Here is a 15,028-nt window from a genome sequence, read left to right as displayed (position 1 = left end):
AGAACGTAAATGTACATAATATAATTAATAAGAAAAGATGGCATAAAACCAAAAACCATTTAATAAACATTCGTTTTAATGGCAAAGCAATCGTACTCTCGAGTCTGACTCGTGTTTTTGTTAAGTATACGACAGGTTGGAGTGCATTTTAACGACCTCAACTTATTTAGTTATATTTTAGTGATGTCTTCTTCTAGCGTTTTTGTTTTTTATACCTGTTCTTTTTCGCTTCTGTTTGGATGTTTGCCGCCTTTGTTTAGCCGCAGCCCAAAGCACAGAGAGAGAAAGCTGACAACGTTCTGGCTTTGACTAAGGTTGCGGCTGTTGCTGTCGCTGCTGCTTCTGCTTCTGCTGCTGGCACTGAACAATATGCAATAATAACAATTTACATATTCATGAGACGCTTACGCACACAAACACGCTGAAAAACAGGCAGCAGCCAAAACCAAAACAACGACAACAACTAGCAAACGGAGGCGGCAGTTTGCATAAAGAGCAGCCTCCGCTTAAAAAGTACAACAACAAGAGCGGAGAAAAAAAAAACAAACACACACACAAGCAGAGAGAACGAACTCCCTTTAGAGCACAATCGCTAACCTGGGCACAACCCCAAACCCAATCACAATCACAATGCCCCCAAACCCCAAATTGCCTTAAACCCAACACCAAATTTCTATCTATCCATGAGAGGCAGCCCTTTTGTTAAGACCTAAGAACGAGGTTGAGGGTAACAGTAGCTGACCAAATATTTATATATGGGCCAAGCTCATTTATTTATTTTCATATTTTTATGATATTTATTTTAGGCTTGTCTTTTGTTAACGCCATCTGACTTAAAAAAAAAAAACTGTGTTGTGTACAAATTGTTTATGCCTGTTTTCATATTTCTTTGATATTGATTGAGATTTAGATTGGCGAGTGAAGCTACAAGTAAGTATGAACGTAACGTGAACGTAAGAAAATCGTGGCGCTTGTTTTATTTATAGTTGTCAACATGAGTTACCAGCCAAGTTCCTTGGGGGAGTTTCTGGGTCAGCGCCGATGGCTATGAATTGCAAATGAAAGGCAATTCTCAAAATAGCCGTAGTTATGCGAATTTTGAGGCTGTGGCTCGGCTGCCTCGGCTGCTGCTGATGTTGTTGTTGCCAGCCATTGCCACTGTCACTGCTGCTGTCGATGGTTGCTATGGTTGCTCTTAGCTTTTGCTCTTTAGCAATCTCAGCAGAACCTACCACAAAAATAAATCAAAACAAAGCAGCGACAGCGACAACGACGATGATGAGGACAACGACGACGACGACGACGACAAAGCCGACAGCGACTGAGGCGTTATACCAGGCCAAAACGAAGAGCAAACCGAAGATGTTGTCTCTGCTTATGCTGCTGCTGCTAAGCTTTACTCTTTGCCAACGTTGTTGCTGCTGTTGTTGTTGCTGGCGCTTTACAGCATCCACATAACGACAGCGTCGGCGCTGGCATCGATTTTCGCTCTCTGTGGCAGCGACAGCGCGTCGCTCGCCTCGCGTTTTGGACTCTGGACTCTAGAGCGCCACTGCCTCAGTCAGTCAGGTGCAGACAGTTGACGTGTACGGTTTGTGAAGCGGAAATGCGCTAAACGTTTCGAATAACCCAATAGAGAAATTGAGTTGCCTGCAAAACAGAAAGAACCACAACAACAACGTCGACGACAACGACAACGACAACACACACATCAATGCAAACAAATACATAGAAAGCAAAAAGAAGAGAAAAGCATGTACGCCGCGTATTATTATTAAAATGTGAAATGCAAACAAAACAGCAGTAAAATATAAACACACACAAAACTACACACATCTAACAACAGAGGAAAAAGGAAAGCAGCAGCAACAGCAAACAATAATTGCAATAACAACACGTCGTTGACCACGTCAAAAGTCTCGCGCGCGTGGCTCAGTGTGAGTGTGTGCCCGAGAGTAGTGAGCGAGTGTGCGTGTGTGCGAGAGTGTGTGCGACAGTGTGAGAGTGTGTGTGTGCGTGTGTGTGAGTGCTGCGTGTCACATATCAGGAGAAGAAAAAAAATAAAGAAAAAGAAGAAGGTTCAGTGGAAAAAACAGCGCAGCGCAGCAGCAGCAGCAGAAGCAGGCAGCAACGGAGAAATTTTTGTTCAACAGCAGAAGGCAAAACCAACAGCGACAGCGACAGAGGCAGCGACAGCAGCAACAGCGACGCCAACAGAAGGTAGGGCAAAACCATTATATTTACAGTAAGAGCATAGAGCAACGCCAGCAGCATACTCACCACACCCTGATCCTGCAGGAGACGTAGCAGCAGCAGCAGCGACAGCAGCACTGAAAGCAGCAGCAGCAGCAGCAGCAACAGCAACAGCAGCAGCAACAACAACAGGCAGCAGCTGCGCAAAGAGCAACGCTCTGCTCTCTCGCATCTATGCTTTCACTCTACTCTCACTCTCTTGCGTGATTGCGCTCTCTCTCTCTTTTTGTCTCTCTCTCTCTCAGCTGCTTCACGTGGAGTCTGTGCAAAGCAATTGGCATCCATCTCGCATCAAAGTTATAAAAGTTTTGGTCCAGTTGTCTTTTGTAATTTTTCGTAGCATACTTTTATGCTGCCAGCACAGCGTTTTTTCTTCTTCATTTTTTCCACGTTTTTATTGCCTCAGCAATTTCTTGATTCCACTACTGCTGGTACTGCTGCTGCTCTTCTAGTTGTTGTTATTGCGACTATTGTCCCAGCATGCGTATGTGTGTGTGTGTGTGTGTGCTAATTGTGTTGGCCAATTTTTGAACGTTTGCCGCTGGGCGAAAGCGTGCACGAAAATTGATACAATGTGTAAACAAAACTAAACAATTACGTGAAATGAAATTGAATTTGGGATCAAGCTGCTTCTCGCTTGCTGGCTGGGTTTTTGCTGACCTTGTGCAGAGCCCGAGATAACGATAACAGCTGAATCCAAGCACAATTAGAGCAAATGCAAGCAATGGGCGTCTTGAATGCTTCTTCGCATCTCGCAATAGCAAAGCCAATAAAAATGTAGGATACTGTGTCAGTCTCTCACACACACACACATACAACGAACACGCAATCACACACACTCACAATACTTAGGCATTGGCATGCCATGTGCGGCTTGTGTACGTGTAAATGACCGGAAACTGTGCTCAAGTGCTCCACATTCCCCCCGAACAACAACAACAACAACAACAACAATAACAGCAACAATGAGCTAAACAACAACTGCCTCATAGACCTCATAGCCAAATGCGAGATGAGGCTACTTGCCATAAAGAAGTCCTCCTCGCTTCTCTGTGGTTCTTCTTTATATTTTCTTCTTTTTTTTGCCTTACTGGGAAGCACTTCAATTGTCAAATTGTTCTTGTTTATTGTTGCAATAGTTTTGTTGATGGACAGGTTTGCCTTTCAGTCTACGACTCAGTCTCAGTCTCAGTCGCAGTCTCAGTCGCCGCTCCTTGTTGGTCCTGGGTCTCCTTTCACTTGTTTTTAAAGTGATTTTCGCAGACGTAGTCGCTTTTTATGGCGTTTCTCGTTGTCGTTGTCGTTGCCGTTGTCGTTGACGTTGACGTCTCGCACAAGCAAAACAAAACAATCAACACGGAAGTCTTTTTTCGTTGTTTGCTTGTTGTTATTTTTTTCCTTCTTTATTGTTGTTCTCAGCGTGTGTGCTTCTGTTTCTCTCTGTATGTGTGACTCACTACATCTATAAGTTTCTCTGTGTGTGTAAATCAACGTGGCCTAGTGCGCTGCTTGAGGTTGACGTGCGCGGGCTTTTGTGTTTCCACAGTTGCGAGTTTTATGCACAAGTTGATTGTGAAGTGTTTTAGCTTTAGCGAGTTGACATTTAAGTTTTTTTGCTTGCTACCAGAGTTTTCACAAGGAGTCAGCAAGCAAACAGGCAAGCAACTGACATCACGGCAAGCCAGAAAACTATGTGGCAAAGTTTTATAGTGGGCGATCCAGCCAAGATTTTCCATAAAAACTGTTTTTTAAAATAAATTGACTCTATGAATTTATAAAAACAGCTGCAGGATACAACAATTTCAATTCATTATTAATATACAATATAGAATTCATTCGTGTACTATTTATTTTCAAGCCTTTTTAGACCACACACCAAGCGAATTCCATTAAAAGAGATTCGCTGCGTTAAATTTAATCCTTTGTACAAATTTTCGTTTCACAGAAAATACCTTTGTGAAATATTTGCGCAATCTGCACTGAAATTATTTTGATGTAATAACTAAAACAATTCAATGTTGAATGTTACTTTTTATTTTCACTGCCTTAATGCACATTACAATCATTTGATGATTACTTGATTAATTTAGCTGAGGTTTCCCTAATTGTTTTGCTATTCATGCCAACTCATATTATGCTCGTAATGATTTATTGTTAAATAATTAAATAATTCCATTGCTTTGAGCAATGTCTGCGAGAAAATCAAGTGCTGTCAAAATGATTTAAGAAATTCACTTTAAAATTGAAATGCACATGAAATTGACAAGTGGCATAAATTGCATTGCTGGCCAAAGTAAATTAAAAAAAAGCAGCAGAAGACTCTAGTTTTCTTCACTCTTGCGATGGGTGTGAATGTGGAGGGGGGAAAAGACTGGCAACACAACAAGTGAGGCCAATGGGAACAGCAATGATACTGCTGAAAATGTTGAGATACTTCAGGAGTGTCAGCATCAGCTACAGATACTCAGCCCAGAGATACATACAAACAAACATACGTACATAGAAACGAGATACTTAGCGTTGGACCAGACAAAGGCGAAAGGCAATTATAGAAATACAGACGAGCAGCAACAAATAATAAAAGCAAGTTGCCATGGACAATCACAACAACAATAAAGGCTACGACGACGACAAGTAGCTGCAAAAGTTCTGCAACGTTTTTCGCATATTAAACAAAGTTGAAGTTGCCGACGTCAACCGAGACTGAGACTGAAACAGAGACTGAGGCTGCGAGGCAGCAGCTTCGCGGCAGCCTCATTATTTATTTGATTGCCCGCACAGCCAATGCTCAAATTACCCCCAGGGAGAGCGGGCGAAATAACGACTGAATAGCTATGCCCAGTCTCCGTCTCCGTCTACGTCTCCATCTCGCAGTCGTAGTTGTAGTTGAGTTGAGTTTAGGGGATAGAACACAACATAGCACAAAAAAACAGAATCTGAATAGTCGGGGAGGCAATGGCATAAATGTAATTAATAAGGCAAATTAATGCAAACAATAATACAAATTCATTTTCATGCACAAATGAAACTAAATTACAACAACGTGAGCTAACAACAACCACAACAACAACAACAATGTGCCAGAGACAAAGAGTAAACCAACCGAATCTTAAATAGTCTTACAGATTACAGAGGGATTTATATTATGTGAATATTCAGTTTGTGGCTATAGCAAAACGATGCTAAAAAGAATTTCAAGAGAATATACAAAAGCGAGAATTTTATGATGCTTAGATTATTGTAGTTGAAAAATTGAATTTAACATTTGAAATTATATTTAGCTATGCATATAAAATACTTAGGAATTTCAAGAATTAAATAATATTTGAATGCTATTATTCGTGAAAAAAGCAAAAATAGAATTTATATTTAACATTTGAAATTATATTTAGCCATACACATAATGTACTTTAGAATGGCATAAATTCAATGGTATTTAAAAAAAAAAAATAAGAATATTTGTAATTATTAAAGGATTTACATTTTTCAAGTGCAACACAAACAAAAATATTTAATATCTATCTATTGCAAAACTCAAAAATATTTTATTTCTGCTTACGAATTTTTTGAATTGAAAAGAATTTCAAAGAATTACAAATATTGTGTTTATTAAAGCAAACTAAGCAAAAATATTTTATATGTGTCTACTGCAATAATGAAAAATATTTTAGTTGTACTTAGGAATTTTGTAGTATTTGAGAGAAATGCGATTGTGATTATTTTAGAAAAATATTTTAGTAGACATTAAACAAATATATTTTATATTTGTCTCAAAAATCATAAACATTTTATTTGCACTTGGGAATTTAATGAATAACGAAAAATATATTAGTATTCCTTAAAGAAATATCTTTTATTTTTTTCTATTGCCCAATTGAAAAGTATTTGATATTGAGTTGTGTATTGAAAATAATTTATATTTACTTAAATTCAATTTATTAACCGTGACATTTTTGTGTTACAAACTTGTTGAAGAATGTTGATAGGCCCCACCAGGTGAGAGGATAATAAATGTAGACTAATAAGCACAGGGCAAGCACACAAAAAAAGAAAAACACACACAAACACATCGACAACTAAACAGTTCGTTGAGCAGAAAAACGAGGAAATCTACTTAATCACGTTTAATTAAGGTGAGTTTATAAGTAGCCGTGTGTGTATTAGTGCTCTGTGCACTGTGTATGTTTCGATGTAGCTACAATTTTTTTGTGAATTGCTTTTATTGCTTGCCATAGTAGTGTAATAGAAGTATGATGCGAGGCAGAGCAGAGGCAAAGCAGAGGCAAAGACACAAAGAGCGAGCTCACCAGGTAATCGCAGCAGCATGGCCCCCCATAAACCAAACAGCTTCCATGTGCACATAAATGCAAATTAGGGTTAAATGTTGATGTTGACTGTGCGAGTGTGTGTCCGTGTGTGTGTGTGTGTGTGTGTGTGTGTGTGTGTGTGGGAGTGTATGGCTATGTATTAGTGTGCGCACCATAGCGGATTATAATAATAAGCAAGTGCTTAACATAAATGGATTTATTGGCTGCACATTCATCAAGAGTCAAATGTTGGCACTTAGTTTGCATTAGTCGGTTAGTTGAGCATTCCACGAGCTCCACGCTGCCCTTATACTCTTGATTACATGCATCAGATTATTGTTACTTGGGCACTGGCATTACAGCATTATTATATTCTCCACAGGATTGCTTGTTTTTTTCCGATCCGGTTCAGCTTTAACGTGTATCTCGCGCTGTGGACTCTTCATATATATCTTTCGCTTATCACTTTCAATTCTCCAATTGCTATGCAATATGAATTCCTGCAGAGCATTGCCCTCAATGCGATTAATGTCTGTTAGATCCGTCTCTGGAAAAATCTTGATTAATTCCGGTTCATCAGACATTTTTAGCTGTAATCTTTATTTCCTAAAAATGAATTCGAAAATTTAAATAATTTAACAATTTGACAGACCGATTTCTGTAGTCTCAAAAGAAAATGTCCGACACATAAAGACAAAAGCATCTGTTGTCGATTAATTATCTTTGCAGAGCATTTGACACTTGTCGATTGCCGCCTTTATTGGCAATTACCCGAATTTATAGTGTTGAAAAGTGTCGCAAAAAATGGAAAGGCTTAAAAAATTTTTGCGTTGTAAAAAATATGGTTGCGACAACCAATTTTTATGGCGCATTTTTATTAAACAGTCGTTAATCAAGAGAACTCCCCGCCAACTGCGAGAATACACATTTGTATTACTTTGTTGAAATATTAACGGAAGAATTAAATAGGAAATACGAAAAAGCGGATAATTTAAAAAGGCAATTTCATCGAATGAATTGAAATTGGAGACATAATTTATAGAGTTGTTCTGCTATTAACCTATTTAATACTACCAATGCAAAATGTCGAGAATAGAGTTGTTAACATTCCAATGCTCATTTGGAGTAGCTTAAGTACTAATTCACAATTGTAGCGTATTATATGCTTTTTCTTTTTTCCACCAAGTGAGACGTTTATCATTGCTGGAATTGTCACATGTGTTTGTCATCTCGCTTTGTCTCTCGTCACCGATAAGAAGAGCTTTGAAATACAGCATACAGAGAGAATCTTTCTACACATTTGGTTAATTGAAAAATCACGATGGTCCTCATCATTAGCAAAAGCTTCGAGACTTATGTCGTTCCACAGCTGTCACTCGCTCTTGCCCCTCCGGCACCCCCCGCTGGTTTTCCCATTTATGTAATCGATGCATGTCAAACAGCAAACAACAACTGAATGGCGTGTGTGTGACATGTGCTGCACAAAAAAACAAAAAAAAACACGAAACGAAAAGCACACAGAAATGAAACGAACCGAAAAGTGAGGAAAGCGAAGGGAGGAGGACGAGTGTAAGAGAAACTAAAGCGGGACACAAAAACCTATCAAGTTGTAAGCTCGTTGATTTCAATTTGTGAATGTGAAATGCAGTCGCATTTGCATATTGCACATACGCCATGTGGGCCAGCCAAGCCCTGGCCCCGGCACGTACTTACAACAAGAGCGAAATAGAAACGACACGAAAAACAAAAAAAAAACACAAAAAAAAATGTTTTCTAATTAAGCGCCAGCAGAAATTAAAAACATAAAATGCCAGACTACATGGAATCGCATATGTATGTGTGCACATATGTAAATGTATGGGATTCGGGCTTTGCTAGGGACTATCCTATTCTATAAATTTTGTGCTTTGCAGACGACGCTTTGCTTTTTATTGTATAAACAAAATGCTAGGGTTTTAGTTTTGCTTTTGCTTTTGCTTTAGCTGTTTCTGTTGCTGTGGCCGTTGTCGTTGGCTAAAAAGTACATAAATTTCAAATAAGTCACGTTTCCGGCATTGTCTCCTCCCTTTGCCAAAGTCACACACACACTCGAATATATTGCCTAAAAATGTGCTTTGTTGTGGCGTCTGCGGGCAGCGAAAAACACAAAAATAGTCAACGAAGCCACGGACTATAGAAAACAAAATGCCAAAATGAATGTTAAATAAATGCGAGCAAAACAGAATGCTTGATGTGAAAGTTACGCGACGGCCGACAGTTAGATGAGAGTTGGGGTTAGGGGCAGAGGGATGGACGGATGGAGGGGTGCATGGCGAAGAACAGCGGGGATGCTGCGGGGTATTCAGAAAGTTTTTGATTTGTAAAGTTGTACGGTTCAAGTTGTACGGTAGAACTTTGATATTTTCACCGTACCTTTTAAGCTGATTTGCAGATTATTATCAACAAGCAGCAGCAGCGGCAGCAACAACAATGCCTTGCCTCCCCTACGCCCCCCGCAAACCAAGCGCGAGACAACAGGAGTTCAAGTCTAGTCCAACAATAATATACTACTCAAAAATATGGTCTACTCCTGCCGCACAAAGAAACGAGAAATTGTTAAAGAGATGCCATTCATTGTGTATGTGTGGCTTTAAGATAAAACAAAAATGCTGCAAAGAAAATCTACAACAATGCCTTTTGGAATTTTATTTTCTTCACTAATGTTATTAAAGAATAGTCAGGCTTACCCCATATACCCTAGCAATTAACTTATTTATACATATGTACGTCTGTGCACCTGGCCATTCACCCACTAGCAACAACGATAGCAGACAACTGACAGCTTATTTTTATTCACCGCATTTTTACTCTCCCATTTCACAGACTTTATTATGCTGCATATACTGCTCCAGCTCCTGCTCCAACACTATTTCCCATCCCACCGTGGGGATTTATTATACACACTTTATGTGCATATTTTTATACCCTAACCGACAGCGCAAGAGAGTGAGCAGGAAGCCAGAGACATGCTGAGTTGTTATATAGCCATGTCCAACAATTCATCGCTGTAGCCAACCAGTTTTCTCAGCTCCTCAGATTTTAAGATGTCTTCATAAAACTTTCGGTACAGTTGCCTTCCGGCTATTGGAATATTTTCTATGGTTCAAAGTCGGTCAGTCAGAAAATAGAGTTTATCTATGCGAAGCATTTTTTTTTGTTGTTGTTATTTTTCTCGAAAGTTTTTAGGGTATTTGGTAAACGGCACTTGGAAGATAGTAAAAAATATCTCGTAGTTTATAGCATTTGCTGCTCGCCATTTGCTTTGCATTTTTACGACTCAAATTTGTCGTCTATTTGTTGCTGTTTGCCTGCCTGAAGTTTAATTGAATAAGTTTTAAGCGGATTTTACTGCAAGCCGTGCAGGCAGCCAGCATCAGGCTGCTGGCAGCTGAAGTTGGCATCTAGCAGCTGTTGCTCCTGCTGCTCCTGCCGCTGTGGCACATGGCGTATGTGTGATGTTTAATTGAAATATGCAAACGGCGGCTATGTCCAACGATTTTTGAATAACAAATGCGGCAGTATTTTGCGGGGCAAACACACACATAGGTGTTGCAATTTGATTGCATCTGTAAGCGAGATTTGCATTCATAATGCGAATCTCATAAAAGGGTTATGAGACTGAGAAGCGGGGAGCTTAGCATAATTTAAGCAGCAGCAATCGGATTACGGTATACACTAAATAAATATTTAACTTTGCCTTAAATTAGGTGGCATTGTGTTATCTCTACTATTTACATAAAGTGTCACCCAGCGTCACAGTGCGAAAAGCGCATATTATTTGATATCGTTTTAACATTCTCTTTTCTGTTTAATCTACTCTATAAATACACTCGCACACACATGGAAATTGAAATTTGGTATGCAAATGCCTATGGTTATAGCATAGTATGTGACATATGCAGATGAAGTTGGAGAAAGAGAGAGAGAGAAAACTTTTTCTTACATTTTAAGCATATTCATCGAGTAAATACTTTATGTTATATTAAATTGTTGAGGGGAAAAATGCTGAGAAAGTTTTTAATGAATTCCACACATTTGAGATTCTCTGTTTGAAATATTTTGCACTTTATTTGTATGTGAAGCTTCTCAATGGAGTGACCATTTCCTGTGCACTTTACTGTCGCATCGCATCAAGCAGATCCTGATAATTGCAGTGTGAGCAATGCCAATTGCAATGATGTTCACAGGAAGATGGCCATTTCCATTTCCTGCCAGTTTGTGGCAGCACTTGGATGGGTGCCTTCTTCTTTTTTTCGTCGTTTTTTTCGTTCATTTTTAGTGAACATAAAAAATCAAGCAACGTTTGCCTTTGTGCGTTGCCTACCTTTGGGCGTTGCACGTGCCGCTAGCGCCCTCAAGTACACCTACACATACACAAAGTGGAAGAGAGAGAGCGAGAGAGAGTGAGCGAGTGAGTTGTACGCACGTCGAAATGTAATTTCATGGCACACAAGTTTTTAATTAAATTTCATGGCAGACGATGCAGCCGAGGCAGAAGCAGCCTTTTAACATGCAATCAACAAACCACTCTGGCATGCATATAGGGCAGTTATACAAGTGCATATACACATAGCATATATATATACATATATATATAGTGACTACTATAAGTTTATGTATGTGTACATATAGAGTAGTATGACTACAACTATATATATACATACAAATGGCACACAAAACTGCAGCCTTAATGCGTTTTTCAAGTGGCAGCCAAGCATCAGGAGCAGCTACAAACACGAGCAGCAGCAACGGAAGCAGCTGGCAAGGCGGCCATTTTGCAGTCAGGCAACGATCCACATCCGCAACCGGACAAGCCAATGGCTTCAGCTACCTCGCTGTCTCCCTTTCTCCATCTCCCTCTCTCGCTCACTCTCTGCATCTCTCTTCAGTTTCTCTTAGCGCACTCCAACGGCAATCATCGTCACATAATTTTATTAAGCTCTTAGCCAGACAGCGTCCATAAACCGAACAGGTCCTCAGTTTGTTGCCAGCGTCTGTCTGTTTGCGGTTCGTTGCCTGTTGCAACATGTTGTTTAATAACATTGAAGTGGTCCGAACCACTTAGGCGCAATGCTTGTAACGTTACAAAATATTTTATAGATATTCTGCATACACGTAGCCTTAATGATCAAAGCATATGCTGACTTCATATTATTTTACCTTCAATGTAACATATGTTTGCCAAATTAAATCAAGAATATTCATGTCAATTACAATTTCTAGTTGTTATGCTGATTTCAATTTCTGCAGCACCTGCTTCAATACTTTTCGTATTTTTACTTAAAAGTATCAAATTATTTTACTTTTAATTTAATATTTGTTTGCCAAATTAAATCAAGCATATTGCAATTGCGATTTCTTGTTTTTATTGGAACGTTCAGTATTTCTTACGATTTATTATGATACATATTATTTTATTTTCAATTTCACATTTGTTTACCAAATTAAATCAAGAATATTCATTTCAATTACAAATTTCTAGTTGTTATCTCTATTAAATCTTAATGCCCATGAGATGTTGTGCGTATTCAATTATTTTACATATTTATTGTATTTTATTTTCGAAATATCATATATCATTGTTGTAAGAGTATTTGCTACGTCTGATTTTCTTGGTTTAATTATGCACTTGGGCGAATGGCAGTTGACTTTCAAGCTTACTACCGGTCAGCCAAATTGCATTTAAAGCAGTCACCAGATCATCTCATTGCCCTGGGGGTGTTAAACAACATAGCAGTAAATTTGGTGAGGGATGAAGGGAAAAGGAGAAGAAGAGAAGAAGAGAAGAGGAACAGAGGAGGTTCCATCTCTGATATTTATTTCATTAGCCAACGTTATTGTTGCTTGTGTATTTGCTGGCAAATCAAACAAAAATGCCTGTCAAGCTGCTTGCCAAAGACACTTTGACTTTGTTTATGGTAAACAGACAAGCGATGTGGCCTCGGGGTCTGCTATGTATTGGCGTGGGCGTGGCATGCATACACATACACACACAGGCATACACATGTACGCACACATATTGCTAATGCAATTCGCTGCTGGCCTTGTGTTTGCAGCGCTGTTGTTGTCGTTGCTCAACGTTGTTGGCTGTAGTTCTTAGACAGACGACAGCCACTGTCTATATCGTCTCTCTGTCCCGATGTCTGTCTGCGGCGAACTCACACACACACACTCAGACAGAGAGAGCAACACACATACGTGCATGGCATGGCATGGCGTAGCTGAATTTAGCGGGCGGTCGAAGTGCGGCTGCTGAGGCGCAACAAGTTATGCAGCCGCAATTAGTTGGCTCGTCCCTCCGCAAAATTTCTTGGCACTAATGCCAAAACCAAGCCACACACGCGACGACAACAACAACTACAACAATGACAAGAACAACAACAGGAGGAACGTCGTAGCAATGCTTGAAATCAGCGACGCTGTCGGCAGATTTGTGTGTACGCTGCGGCATACACGGCGTATGCGTTATGCAATTTCATGGAGGCCACAGGCAAACACATGCGAATTGAATACCTATAGATATGTAGATGTTGAGTGGCAATAGGCCACCTGCTTTCAGCTAATTTGGGGAATGTAGTTGAATTGAATGCTTCGCATATTTAATATAATTGCAGCTACATCCATGAACAGCAAATTAATTGAATATTGACTTGGCTTGCAATGATTTGAATAAAGTATTTTAAATGAAACCAAATTTTGGGCATACTAATAAATATATATTTTATATATATTTTATATATATATTTTATTATATCCCAAACATTTCAAATAAAATATGATACAAATCTCTGTCTACTCTCGTCGTCAAATATTTATAATCATTAGAGACGACCTTTAGAAGTGCCCACATTATTGTGTGTGGCTAAATTTGATTGCATTCATTATGCAAATGCGCAAATTTTAAGCAACTTGTGTGGATGTCACTTTATAAAAGTAATCATACATATGTATGTATATATGTAGTGAGGGAATTCTTCTCATTTTTTGTAGTTAAATTTTTGTTTATGTGTCCGGCAAATTTATGTGGCAATTAACAACACTCTCAGGGCACACACTCGACCCAAAATATTCATTAAAATTTTCCATTGTTTGCCAACAGATTTTTGTGGCTTATCGCAAGTGCAATGTGTCTTCAGTTTTCTGTGTAAAGTCTCTTGTGTAAATTTAGAAATTTATAGTTATTTAAAAATTCAAAGACAGACGGACGCATACGCATACGTACACATGCAAGTGACTGGGCAAGCGTGTGTGTGTGTGTGTGTGTGTGTGCATTGTGTGGCACTTTTGTAGCCAAATATGAATAAATTATCGAGCCATTGTTTGCTGCTTGAAACGTAACCAAATTGCCAGTGCCCAGCTAGTAGAGAGAAGTTTGTGCCAAGACTCCGGCCATAAGCAACACGGATATATGTATTCATATATGCACCAGTCGTCGAAGTGGTGGAACTGGGGAAGTGGAAGTGGAACTGGAACCAGGAATAGGGCATTGTCTTAACACCCCCTCGCAACTCAACAGCATCCACAACGCTAGTTGAATGTGCCAAATGTACCGCCGCCCAACCCTTACAGATGCTGTTGACATGGCTTTTGTCATTTTCTGGTTACGGGCAAGCGAACAAAGCCAAAACTCGAAAGGAAGCATTCGCCCAAGGGTGGAAGGGCGACACAGACAGAGACAGAAAGAGAGAGAGAGAGAGAGAGAGAGAGAGAGAGAGAGAGAGAGCGAGAGACAGCTACATGTGAACATGGGACGTGAGCAAACTTTGACTACTGTTGGCGCCGTGTTGTTTATGGTGTATCAAATTTAAAGCAAAGATAGTGATAAATAGAAACACATAGAAGGGAGAGAAAGATAGAAAGAGAGAGAGGATGAGAAGTGGTAGAAAGTCAAATGAAATATTTCCACTTTTGCTGTATAATTGAATTGTACATTTAATACAGCAAAAGCCGCACAAACATTTTTCCATCAATTATAATTTGTATTTATTCCACAAAAAATGACACAAAATCCCATTTAAGCAAAAGTGTTTCAATTGTTTGCAATTACAAAATAATCAAGAGCCTTTAATTATTTAGAAACTTATACGATTAAAGTTAGGTTTGCATATACGAGTATTTTGATTAATTACAGCAAAGCACTCAACTCTCAAATGTGCTTTGTAGTGCAAATTTATTTATTTATTATTATTTCAATTTATATTCTCTCTTTTATTAATCGTGCACACGTTTTGTGAATCAATTATGACGATGGCCAGTGAGAATTATGTGGAACAACTTGAAGTACAACTAAAGCCGAAACTTCGGCACTTGAATTGGGACCAACACTCGTGCCGTTTTGGCAGTAGCCGTAGTAGTAGCTCTACAAAAGTTGTCGAAAACAAATGCAGCATTTCAATTAAGTAACTTGGCAGGCAACTCGGAAGATTGAA

At 39.2% G+C, this 15,028-nt stretch overlaps 1 protein-coding gene across 15 annotated transcripts in view; it reads left to right on the top strand.

Moving 5' to 3' along the window:
* Positions 1 to 1,574: 1,574 nt before the first annotated feature.
* LOC132783937 (glutamate-gated chloride channel) overlaps positions 1,575 to 15,028 on the top strand; it is a 49,746-nt gene continuing 36,292 nt past the window's right edge. For all 15 annotated transcript variants that reach the window (XM_060789264.1, XM_060789267.1, XM_060789260.1 and 12 more), the window contains exon 1: positions 1,575 to 2,220. The gene's annotated coding sequence lies outside the window, so the exon portion shown is untranslated. The remainder of the gene's footprint in view (positions 2,221 to 15,028) is intronic.

Source organism: Drosophila nasuta, chromosome 2R (assembly GCF_023558535.2).
Source record: "Drosophila nasuta strain 15112-1781.00 chromosome 2R, ASM2355853v1, whole genome shotgun sequence".
Classification (NCBI taxonomy): Eukaryota; Metazoa; Arthropoda; class Insecta; order Diptera; family Drosophilidae; genus Drosophila; species Drosophila nasuta.
The sequence above is the reverse complement of the archived record's forward strand: the minus strand, read 5'-3'. Positions and strand labels throughout refer to the sequence as shown.